The sequence below is a fragment of the Chrysochloris asiatica genome, unplaced genomic scaffold (genome assembly GCF_000296735.1).
Source record: "Chrysochloris asiatica unplaced genomic scaffold, ChrAsi1.0 scaffold00211, whole genome shotgun sequence".
Lineage (NCBI taxonomy): Eukaryota > Metazoa > Chordata > Mammalia > Afrosoricida > Chrysochloridae > Chrysochloris > Chrysochloris asiatica.
The window spans coordinates 912,762-925,180 of NW_006408729.1; the positions used below are offsets into that span (position 1 = coordinate 912,762).

Below are 12,419 nucleotides of genomic sequence, written 5' to 3' on the forward strand. Positions count from 1 at the left end.
TTTCCCTTAAAAACAAATTTAAAAGGTAAATAATTCACAGGTAGAGATTTTCACCCCTCGAAATTTTTACAAGTACTGAGGGAATATTTTCTACAAAATATGTAAGTTGTGTCATCAAGTCAGTTCCAGTGCATAGTGATTCTGTAAAGGATTTCTGAGGAGCAGTGAAATGACCGACCTTGTGGTTAGCAGTCCAGTGCTTACCTTACAGTGCCACACCAGGACTATCTAATATAAATGTATATGTTGCTGTTGTCAAGCAACCTACTATAGGGTTTTTGAGGAGTGACTGTTGAGTTTGAACTGCCAACTTTGCAGTTCAAACTGACATTGTGGTCCAGTGCTTATCCTACATCACTACGCCAAGACTCCATATATATGAGTGTGAGTCAAAATTTATCCTCGCTCCTATTATATAAAAATGCCCTTCCACATCCATGACTGATGACAACACTGAGTATACATGTAAAATGATCCTGTTAAACAGACGTGTGACAGCGGATTATATGCCAAATCATTTGCAAATCAGCCATGGCTCTACCTGTGAAATAATTCACGACAGACTTGGATCTCAAGAAGCTTGTGCAAAATGGTTATCAAAACAACTCAAGTATAAAAATAATGCTGGAAGTCAAATGACAAAATTTTGTGAGACCACTGACTGCGTTGCAAATTTTTTTGTGTGTGTGTGTGTGTGTGTGTTTTTTAACAACATAAAAGATAACTATGTATATGTATTTATATCAATTTCAGGTTGTTATCTGCTTTTGTTGGATCTCAGTCCAAAGAACACCCTTTGGTTTTCTTTGTAAAGCTGTCTTCTTGTTGTTAGTTGCCTTAGGGTTGATTCAGACTCATAGTAACCCTATGTACAACAGAAGGAAGCACCAACCTCTCCTGCACCATCCTCACAATTATTGCTAAGCTTGAGCCCATTGCAGCTGCCCCTGTGCCAATCTATCTTGTTGGGAGTCTTCCTCTTCTTTGGTGACCTTCCACTTTATCAAGCATAATGCCCTTCTCCAGGGACTGGTCCCTCCTAATAATATGTCCAAAGTATGAGAGACTAAGTCTGGCCATCTTGACATCAAGGGAGCATTCTCGTTGTAGTTTTTCCAACACAGATTTGTTTGTTCTTCTGGCAGTCCATGGTACCTTTAATATTGTTCTCCAACACCATAACTCAAATGCACTAATTATTCCATGGTCTTCCTTATTCATTGTTCAACTTTCACATACACATGAGGCAATTGGAAATAACAGTTTGGATCAGGTGCACTTCAGTCCTCAAACTGACATCTTTGCTCTTAACTACTTTAAAAAGGTCTTGTGTAGCAGATTTGCCTAATGAAATATGTCACTTGATTTCTTGATTGCTGCTTCCCTGAGTGTTGATGGTGGACGCAAGCAAAATGAACATTTTGACAACTTCAATCATTTCTCTATTTATCATGATTTTATTTATTGCTCCAGTGATGAGATTTTTGTTTTCTTTATAATGAGGTGTAACCAATACCAAAAGCTGTAATCTTTTTCTTTATCAGTAAATATTTTAAGTCCTCTTTGTTATCAGCAAGCAAGGTTGTATCATCTGCATATCCCAGGTTACCAAGCTAATTCTGATTGGCCGTTTTCTTCTTCATATAATCTAACTTCTTGATTATTTACTCAGAATGCAGATTGAATAAGTATGGTGAAAAAATAAAACCCTGATGCAAAACTTTCCTTATTTTAACCCATTCATTGTCCCATTTTACTATTCTAACAATTGTTTCTTGGTTTATGTACAGGTTCCTCATGAGCACAGTTAAGTGTTTTGGAATATTCATTCTCTGAAATACTGGCCATAGGTTGTCATGATCCATATAGTCAAAAACCTTTGCAAAATCGATAAAACACAGGTAAACATATTTCTGGTATTCTCTGCTTACAGCCAAGATCTATCTGACATCAGCAATGATGTTACTCATTCCACGTCCTCATTTGAATCTGGCTTGGATTTCAGGAAGTTTACAGCAAATGTATTGTTACAGCTATTTTTTAAATTATCTTAACAATTTTTACTTGCATATGATATTAATGAATTTGTCCAATTATTTCTGCATTCTGTTGCACCACCTCTCTTTGAAACGGGCACAAATATGGATCTCTTCCAATCAGTTGGCCAGGTATCAGTCTTCCAAAATGCTTGGCATAGATGAATGTGTGCCTCCAGTGCTGCATTAGTTTTTTTTGGTTTTTTTTTTTTTAAGATTTCAATTTGCATTCCATCACTTCCTAGAGCCTTGTTCTTTGCCAATGTCTTTGGTGCAATTTGGACTTCTTCTTTAAGTACCATTGGCTTTTGATAATATGCTGCCTCTTGAAAAGGTTGATCATTGACCATATCCTTTTGATGCAGTGACTCTGTGTATTCCTTCCATCTTCTTTTGATGGTTTCTAAATCATTCAATATTTTGTCCAAAGAATCCTTCAGTATTTCAAGTTGAGGCTTGAATGTTTAACTCAGTTCTTTCAGCTTTAGAAATACGGAGTGTGTTCATCCGTTTTTGTTTTCTAACTCCAGATCTTTGCACATTTCATTATATTTGACTTTGTCTTCTTGAGCGGCCCTTTGAGATTTTCTGTTCAGCTCTTTGAACTCATTCCTAATGTTGTTGTTAAGTTCTATTGAGTCAGTTCTGACTCATGCTGACCCTGTATAGGGTTTCCATTCAAATGAAAACAGCAATGAGATATCATATCACATCAACATTAATAGCAAAGTTTAAAAAAAAAAAAAAACAGAAAACAATAAATGCTTGTGTAGAGAGCTAGGTATACACCTACATTGCTGGTGGGACTGTAAAATGGTTCAAGCTCTCTGGAGAACAATGTGGTGTTTCCTCTGAAAATTGGAAATAGCATTACCTTATGATCTAACAATCTCTCTACTGGGTATATATCTACAAGAAACAAGAGCCAGGACATAAATATATGCAAACCAATGTTCATCACAGCACTATTCACAATAGCAAAAAGATGGAGTCAGTCTAAATACCTATTAAAGAAAGAATGGGTAAAAAGCTTCAGTACATACACATAATGGAATACTATGAAACGATGAAGAATAATGATGAAACTGTAAATATTGTAAGAAGCCACTATTGTAAGCCCCCAAAGAAGGTTTTCATGCTAAAAGAAATATTGTTTGATGGGTATGAGGATTGGGAAGGAAGGGAGAGTTATTTACTGGCTAGAGGGTACATACATGTTAACTCAAGTGATAGAGAGGACCATATAAAAGAAGAGACAAACTGAAAGAATGAAAAAGACAAGTGAAGACATACGAAGGTATGTGCAGGTTAAAGAGGATGAGGTAAATAGTGTGAAATACACAACATGGAAACAGCAGTGTTCTCTGGGTAGATGCATGAACAGATACATAGGCTGAGCAGGTATGGAAGGAAGATTAGGAGCATACCCACAAATATATAAGAGTTTTCAAGAGGATATATGTACATAGAATTGCTATTAGTCAGCAGCAGTAGCAGCATGCATCAAAACCATTAAATACTATGTTGTTTTTATTATTGTTGTTAAGTGCCATCAAGTAGGTTCCAAATTATATTGACCCTATATAGGGTTTCCAAGGAGCAGCTGGTGAGCTTGAACCATCAAACTTGCAGTCCAGCACATTAACCCACAGCACCACACCAGGACTCCATGTTGTTGTTATTAGTTGCCATTTAGTCAATTTTGACAATGCTAACTCTATGTGTGCAGAGTAGAACTGTTACATAGGCCTTCCAAAACTAATCAAATCACCAGACTGGACTTCCAAGGTACCTCAAACTGCCAATCTTTGAGCTAGTAACTGAGTATTTAACCATTTGCTCCATTGAGAGGGAAAAAAATAACATATTTAGCTAGTAGTTGAGTACTTAACCACTTGCTCCACTGAAAGGGAAAAATTAACATAGTGCTTGCTAAATATGGAATAAAAATTATCACGATCTTATAGATAATCTCAGAATTATCTATAAGATATTTTAAAGAGATCTGGTAGCCTAGAGGTTACAAGTCAGGCTGCTAACCTCAAGGTCAGCAGTTTGAAACTACCAGCTGTTCCTATGCAGGGTCTCTATGAGTTGGAACTGACTCCATGATATACAACCAACACCAACATCATAAGATATTATAGAATTATATTAAATTATAGAATTTATGATTCCATAATTATAATCCTATAATTATAAGCCATCCTCCATTTCAGTACTCTACATTTCAACCATATAGAAAATGTTTCAATTTTTCCCATATGCCACTCTCACTCTAATGCTTTTAGATATGCTGATCTCTACCTGATATGTGGAACAAGGGTATCATTGCTGATATCAAATACATCTTGGGTGAAAGTAGAGAATATCAGAAAGATGACTACCTGTGCTTTGTAGACTATGCAAAGACTTTTGATTGTGTGGATCGTGACAAGCTATGGACAACGTTGAGAAGTATGAGTATTATAGAACACTTAATTGTGCTCATGAGGAACCTGTACAAAGACCAAGAGGCAATTGTTCAAACAGAACAAAAGAACATCAAATGGTTAAAAATTAAGAAAGGTGTGAGCCAGGGTTGTATTATTTTACCATACTTATTCAATCTGTATGCTAAACAAATAATCAGAGAAGCTGGATTATATGAAAAACAAAACAAGTGACAACAGGATTGGAGGAAGGTTCATTAGCAACCTATAATATGTTGGTGATACAACTCTGCTTGCTGAAAAATAAGAGGACTTAAAATACTTATTGATGAAGATCAAAGACCACAGCCTCCAGTATGGATTGCACCTCAATGTACAGAAAACAAAAATCTTCACCACTGGACCAATAACTATCATCCATATAAATGGAGAAAAGATTGAAGTTTTCAATGACTTCATTTTGCTTGGATCAATCATCAACATTCATGGGACCAGTATTCAGGAAACCAAATGACATACTGCAGTGAGCAAATCTGTTGCACAAGATCTCTTTAAAGTGTTGAAGAGCAAAGATGTCAGTTTGAGGAGTAAGGTGTACCTGACGCAAGCCATGGTATTTTCAATAACCTCATATGCATGCAGAAGTTGGACAGTGAATAAGGAAGACCATAGAAGAATTGATGCCTTTGAGTTATGGTGTTGGAGGAGAATATTGAAAGTACCATGGGCTGCCAAAAGCAGAAATAGATCTGTGTTGGAATAAGTTCAGCCAGAGTGATCCTTGGAAGCGAAGATGGCCAGACTTCGTCTTTCATACTGCAGACATATTGTCAGGAGGAACCAGTCAATGGAGAAGGATATCACATTTGGTAAAGTGAAGGGTCGGAGTAAAAGAAGACCCCTAATGAGATGGATTGGCACAGTGGCAGCATCAAATGCTACATTTTCGTAGCAATGATTATAAGGTTGGCCCAGGATCGTGCAGTGTTTCATTCTGTTGTTCATACGGTGGCTATGAGTAGATACCAACTAGATGACACCTAACAACAACAACCTGATACTTTACACCCTAAGATCCTCCTCCATCAGTTGACTTTAGTTTATACATCACTCAGTTTTCTTCTTAAAATCACTTCTTTTGGGAGCCTCATCTGACTGTTCTAGTATATAAATGGCCTTGAATCCTCTTACTTCTCCAAATAGAGTTGTTGCAAGAGCTATTGTAAATACTTGGATAATTTTTCCCCACTGGGCTGAAGCTTCATGAGGCAAGGTTTGTGTTGGGTTTGCACACTCTGTTATCATAAGAACCTTATTCCAAATCTAGTATATAATTAGCAGTTTGTGGTATTTGTTGAATGAATCAAAGTTGCAAAACTCAACAACTACCTCTTCTAAAACATTTCTATCTTTTTAAGGCCCTGTCAACCTCAATATTAAATTAGTACATCTACTCAAAAATTTATATTTTACTCTTTTGCTGTTCACTAAAAGGATATCTGGTGGTGAAGTGGTTAAACACTGAAGTCAGCAGTTTGAAGCCACCAGCCTCTCCTTGGAAGAAAGATGTGGCAGTTTACTTAGATAAAGATTTCAGCCTTGGGCAATCCTATGAGTTAATTCTACTCTATGTTGCTATTGTTGTTAAATATTGTTGAGTTAGGTCTGACTCATATCAACCCAGTACAGGTTCTCCAAAGAGTGAATGGTGGGTTTGAACCACCAACCTTGAGATTAGCAGTCTAGCGCTTATCCTACAGTGCTTATACTACATCAGAACTTCAGAGTCACTATATATTAGAAGGCACTTGAAGGCAACAGGTTTAGTTTGGGGCTTTAATTATTAAAGGTGTTATCATGTTAAGTGTCTTATATTAATCAGACATATAATGCATAGCTACAAGCAATAGAAATTAATTCTCACTATGATACATATCTTGAATAATTCATCAAATCTCCAGAAGAGCACAGAAAATACTCTTAAAGGTTTCCCAACTGAAAAACTATGTGCAAATCCACATCCTAGAAGTGGTCTCATGAAATCATTTTGGCTGCCACCCACCCATCAATCCAGATACCTCATATAGCTCCATCAATGCCAGCAATGCTGGCCACTGAGTATTCCTAGTCCACATCCTACCTCTGTTGCCTGTTTCTTCTGGAAAATAGATCCAGCAGTGCCACTGTCTTGCTATCACCAGAAATAATTCTAAGCAATCCCTCTTACATCTGGGCTTGCATATCTTGTCAGAGCTGGGTCAAGAGCCATGCTTAGGTGCAAGAGAGGCTGGAAGGAAATTCTATATCAACAGATGCAACCTCATGTGGTAAAAGAATCTTCCATTCTTGAGGATGGATGAAAAGCAAAACAGGAAATATCTAGTATGCTTTAGGTTAATTACTTCCCAAGAAGCCCTGGTGACACAGTGGGTTAAGTGTTAGGCTACTAACTGCAAGATCAGAAGTTCAAACCTACCAGCCACTCCTCAGGGGAAAAGTGAGGCTATCCATTTCCATAAAGATTTACAGTCTCAGATACCCTAAGCTGCAATTCTGCTCTATCCTATCAGGTCACACTAGTTAGTATAGACTTTATGGCAGTGGGTAATTATTTCCTGAATTAGGATAAATGAATTAGTCAAAAATCATTTCTTAATTTTCTGTGATATTTCTCAGAATGCCTAAAACAGTAGAATGGATACATAATATCCTAACATGGTAGCAGACTTTCAGGAAAAAAATAAGAAAAAAGCTCACATTAAACAATGCCACAGACAGGGGCTCAGAAAATCTCACTTGAAAGCACAGAGTCCAACTATTGCCACATCCATGTGACCTTGTTTATTCCATGCCATCTGTGACATTACAAAATCTAGTCCTTTTTAAATGTAATGCAAAGTGTGTGAAACAAATACTCCATTCAGCAGCTAGCAGTTGTGGCCTGCTTAGTAACATGGAATAATGAAGAGATTAAGGGACTCTACAAGGAATATTGTAGACTTACACAGTATTAGAAAGAAGGCATCATCTGGCATGCAGAAGCCATCCCTCAATATAGATTCTCAGACATCTGTTCACCAGCACCATTCAGAGGAATGACTGGCAGACAGAGTTATAAAATCAAACTCTTGTCTCTGCAAAGCAAGCATTTCATCAATAAAACAATGACACAGAGATCAAAACAGATTGTGTACAGACACATGGTCTTTGAATAATAAAACAGTTGTCTTATCTCTTTCTACTGGAGAAAGTTGAATTAAAAGATGTTTAGAGATTTTCAAATTTCATTTCACAAAGCTAGGATTAATAAAGGTTCGCTAGCATGGTATTATTTGTGTAAACAGGGGAGAAAGGTTTTTATTTTCTGCCAAGAATATTGAAGTGTCTATGTTTGAATGAGTAGGTTGTGACCAGACCAGCAAGGAACTATTATATTACTAGCTGCTTTTTACTGCAAAGCTTTGATATGAAATTTAATCTTTGCAGAAGCAATTTCAAAAAAACCACAAACACATAAAAGAGATTATTATGGCTTTTCTTTTCTCACTCAAACCTGTTCAATAATATCTTACTGTATTATTCTACTGATTATTCAGAAGAAGAAAGAAAAGTTTACAATACAAAATTTTAAAACCTCCTCTATCCAACTATGAGAGACCTGGTGTGGCACTGTTGAATAGGTGTTGGACTGGTAACCACAAGGTTGGCAGTTTAAATCCATCAGCCACTCAGAAACCTTATGACAGGGTTGCTATGAGTAGGAACCAACAGCACTAAAGAACAACAAACACATCTAACTATGCAGGAGAAAGATGAGGCTGTCTATTCCCCTTCAGTCTTGGAAACTATATAGAATCACTATGAGTCTGAATTGATTGATTCATTGGCAGTGAGTTTATTTTTTGGTTTTGTCTTGTTTTGTTTCGTTTTAGTATCCAATTATAGCAATAAGATTTCACACACAGCTTTCACAGGGACAAAAACAAAAAAAAAACCCACTGATGTCAAATTGATTTCAGCTCATAGCAACTCTGTAGTAAAGAGTAGAACTGTACTACAGATGTCCAAGACTATACATTGTTATGGAAGCAGACTGCCACATCTTTCTTCCAAGGAACAGCTGGTGGGTTCAACCAGCTGACCTTCCTGTTAGCACCTGAACGCTTTAACCACTGTACCATCAGGGATTCTTTCACAGAATAAGAGACCCAAGTAATGTTTATTAAGACCTTTGAGAAGTCTTTCTGTCCTTCTCAACACATTTTTTTGTAAATAATTAAGACTTTCAAATAATTTTCTAACTGATGACTTACAAAATTTTTCTTTTAGATGTCTATGATAGGAAAGCACAGCTCAGTTATATATACTTTGGCTGGCTGGCTGGCTGTGTGCCGTGGAGTCGACTCATAGCGACCCTGTACAGGGTTTCGGAGGCTGTAAATCTTTACGGGTGCAGAATGCCTCATCTTTCTCCCGCGGAACAGCTGGTAGTTTGGAACTGCTAACCTTGCGGTTCGCAGCCCGATTCGTAACCACTACGCTACGAATAGAGGCCGTGGAACGAGAGATATCATTGCTGATGTCCGATGGATCTTGACTGAAAGCAGAGAATATCAGAAGGATGTTTACCTATGCTTTGTTGACTACACAAAGGCTTTCGATTGTGTGGATCATGACAAGCTATGGACAACATTGAGAAGTATGAGTATTCCAGAACACTTAATTGTACTTCTAAGAAATCTGTACCTAGACCAAGAAGCAGTTGTTCGAACAGAACATGGGAACACTGAATGTTTTAAAATTGGGAAAGGTGTGCGACAGGGTTGTGTTCTTTCACCATACTTATTCAACCTGTATGCTGATCAAATAATACGAGAAGCTGGGTTCTATGAAGAAAAACGTGGCATCAGGATTGGAGGAAGACTCATTAACAACCTGCGATATGCAGATGATACAACCTTGATCGCTGAAAGTGAAGAGGACTTGAAACATTTACTTATGAATATCAAAGAGCACAGCCTTCGATATGAATTACATCTCAATGTCAAGAAAACAAGGATCCTCACCACTGGACCAATAAACAACATTCTTATCAATGGAGAAAAGATTGAAGTTGTCAAGGACTTCATTGTTCTTGGATCAACTATCAACACTCACGGAAGTAGCAGTCAAGAGATCAGACGACGTATTGCACTGGGCAAATCTGCTGCACAGGAACTTTTTAAAGTATTGAAGAACAGAGATGTCAGCTTGAGGACTAAGGTGCGCCTGACCCAGGCCATTGTGTTTTCAATAGCCTCATATGGATGCGAAAGCTGGGCAGTGAATAAGGAAGATGGTAGAAGAATTGATGCCTTTGAGTTGTGGTGCTGGAGGAGAATACTGAAAGTGCCATGGACTGCCAAAAGAACCAATAGATCTGTTTTGGAAGAACTGCAGCCAGAGTGCTCCTTGGAGGCTAGGATGGCTAAGCTTCGTCTCTCTTACTTTGGACATATTGTCCGGAGGAAACAATCGTTGGAGAAGGATGTCATGCTGGGTAGGGTGGAGGGTCAGAGAAAAAGAGGAAGACCCCCAACGAGATGGATCAGCCAGGTGGCATCATTAACGGACTCAAGTGTGGCAGTGGTAGTGAGGTTGGCCCAGGATCGGACATTGTTTCGTTCTGCTGTGCATGGGGTCGCTATGAGTCGGTTCCGACTCAATGGCACCTGACAACAACAACAACAACAAGCTACCAGAGCTCCTTTGTTGTTGTTGTTGTTAAGTGCCGTCGAGTCGGTTCCGACCCATAGCGACCCTGTACAGGGTTTCCGAGGGTGTAAATCCTTACGGAAGTAGAAAGCCTCATCTGTCTCCCGCGGAGCGGCTGGTAGTTTCGAACCGCTGACCTTAAGGTTCACAGCCCGATTCGTAACCACTACGCTACCAGAGCTCCTTTAGTCCTGACCAAAATAGTAGATTGGAAAAAATTTAGACCTGAGTTAAACAAATGGAATGTTTGACTTTCCAGGAGACATATACCTAACTGTTACATATATGTGGGGTTTTTTTTAATAAAAAGGTACAAATAAACACATACAGGCTGATGCCATTTTTACAATGATAAGATTAACTATGCCTTTATTTCCACATATGACAGAGACCTAATATCCACTCTACCCTCTTTCTTTAGGACTCTTATGCTAAATAATAGGCACTAATTAATTAATAGTCCTGGTGTGGCGCTGTGGGCTAATGGATCAGACTGCAAAGCCATTTGAACTGCAAGTTCAGTGATTCAAGCTCACCAGCTGCTCCTCGGAAACCCTATACAGGGTCGCTATGGGTTGGAATCGACTCCACGGCACTCAACAACAATAACAAAACAATTTTATCTAGATTCATAGCAAGCCACATTAAAAAAAAAAAAAATGCATTGCTTAGGATACCTAATGGCTTGGTGTGGCCGCACAACTAAGTATCAAAAAATGGAATCTAAGCAGAATATTTCATGACAGGTTCAAGGAACTTTCCTTAAGTGGAAAATGTGTACACCCATTTTGTTCCCTTTTTTGCTTTATTCCTTTCTTGTCTTACTGCTTGGAAAACAGATGTGCCAGCCACCATTCTGAACTACGAAAATGAGGTTCATTCTCTTGGTTTTGCAGTTTGTTGTGGTAGGGTGTGGAGTAAGTTCCAACTAATGGCATTCTTCTGTATAACATAATGGTCCAGGTCATTCTTCAAGAATGGCAGCATGGCATTCTGGAAAGATCTTGACTCCTTAAACAACCTGCTCTAAGCATTTCCAAGAGAAAAGTAAACACTAATTTGAATCTGAAGGTAAATCTGATCATTTACACACATATTGCTGCAATATATGTATCAGCTACTACCCATGATCTACTCAGTAGCCATTCTCCCTTTGTTTATATTTTTTAAATATCAAATTCTGTTTTATGAAAAATTACACTAGGCTCAAAAAACTGTTTACTTGAGTATCTTTTGATATGAATTGCATTATATTCTGCCAGCTAATTACTTTCCCAACAGTCTTTGAAGCAAAAAGTGCCAAAAGATCCACTTTTGATGAATTCAATATGGAAGATTGCAGAATTATTTCGTTCTCAAATGAATGAAATTGGTGGATATCTTAGAGTATATTGGGGAGAGGTGAACAGGATATGGCCGGAAGTAAAAAAGAGAGTTTCTTTCTCCAGTATGTAATGCATTAAACCAGAGTGCCACACCAGGGCTTCTGACTCTTGTTATTGTTGTTGTTAAGTGCCGTTGAGTCGGTTCCGACCCATAGCGACCCTGTACAGGGTTTCCGAGGGTGTAAATCTTTAAGGGAGCAGAAAGCCTCAACTTTCTCCCGCGGAGCAGCTGGTAGTTTCGAACCGCTGACCTTAAGGTTCACAGCCCGATTCGTAACCACTACGCTATCTGATTCTTCTTAGCGTCTCATAATTAATTCAGAGGCATACTTCTCTGGAAGATGTCTTAGATATTCATACCCTTTTCTCCATCTCCCTCATAGGTCATTTTAAGTGGCCTTCTTTAGGACTTTCATAATATACTACAATTATAATATTTTATAACATTATTGTGTCTTCTAATTACCATACACACACTTGATTGGGCAAAATTGAATCTTTTAGTTATGCTTGTGTTGTCACTGCAACAATTGGTGTTGCTATGTGCCTTCAAAACAGTTCCGACTGTGTGGGGTTTCCAAGGAGTTGCTGGTGAGGTTTGAACTGCTGACCTTGCAGTTCAAACTGACCTTGTAATGCAGTGCATTATCCTGCAGCTCCACACCAGGACTCTACTGCAATAGTAGACATCTAAGAATGTAATTGGTCTTCATCAAACATTTAATGAATAAATGAATCCTCTGTATTTATTGTTCTTTTTTTTTTTAACTTCCTTGCATATATTATTAATTTTTAAATTAAAATACAGGATT

At 38.0% G+C, this 12,419-nt stretch overlaps 1 pseudogene; it reads left to right on the forward strand.

Moving 5' to 3' along the window:
• Positions 1 to 437: 437 nt before the first annotated feature.
• The window catches only part of LOC102810928, a 178,188-nt pseudogene continuing 166,206 nt past the window's right edge, over positions 438 to 12,419 (forward strand).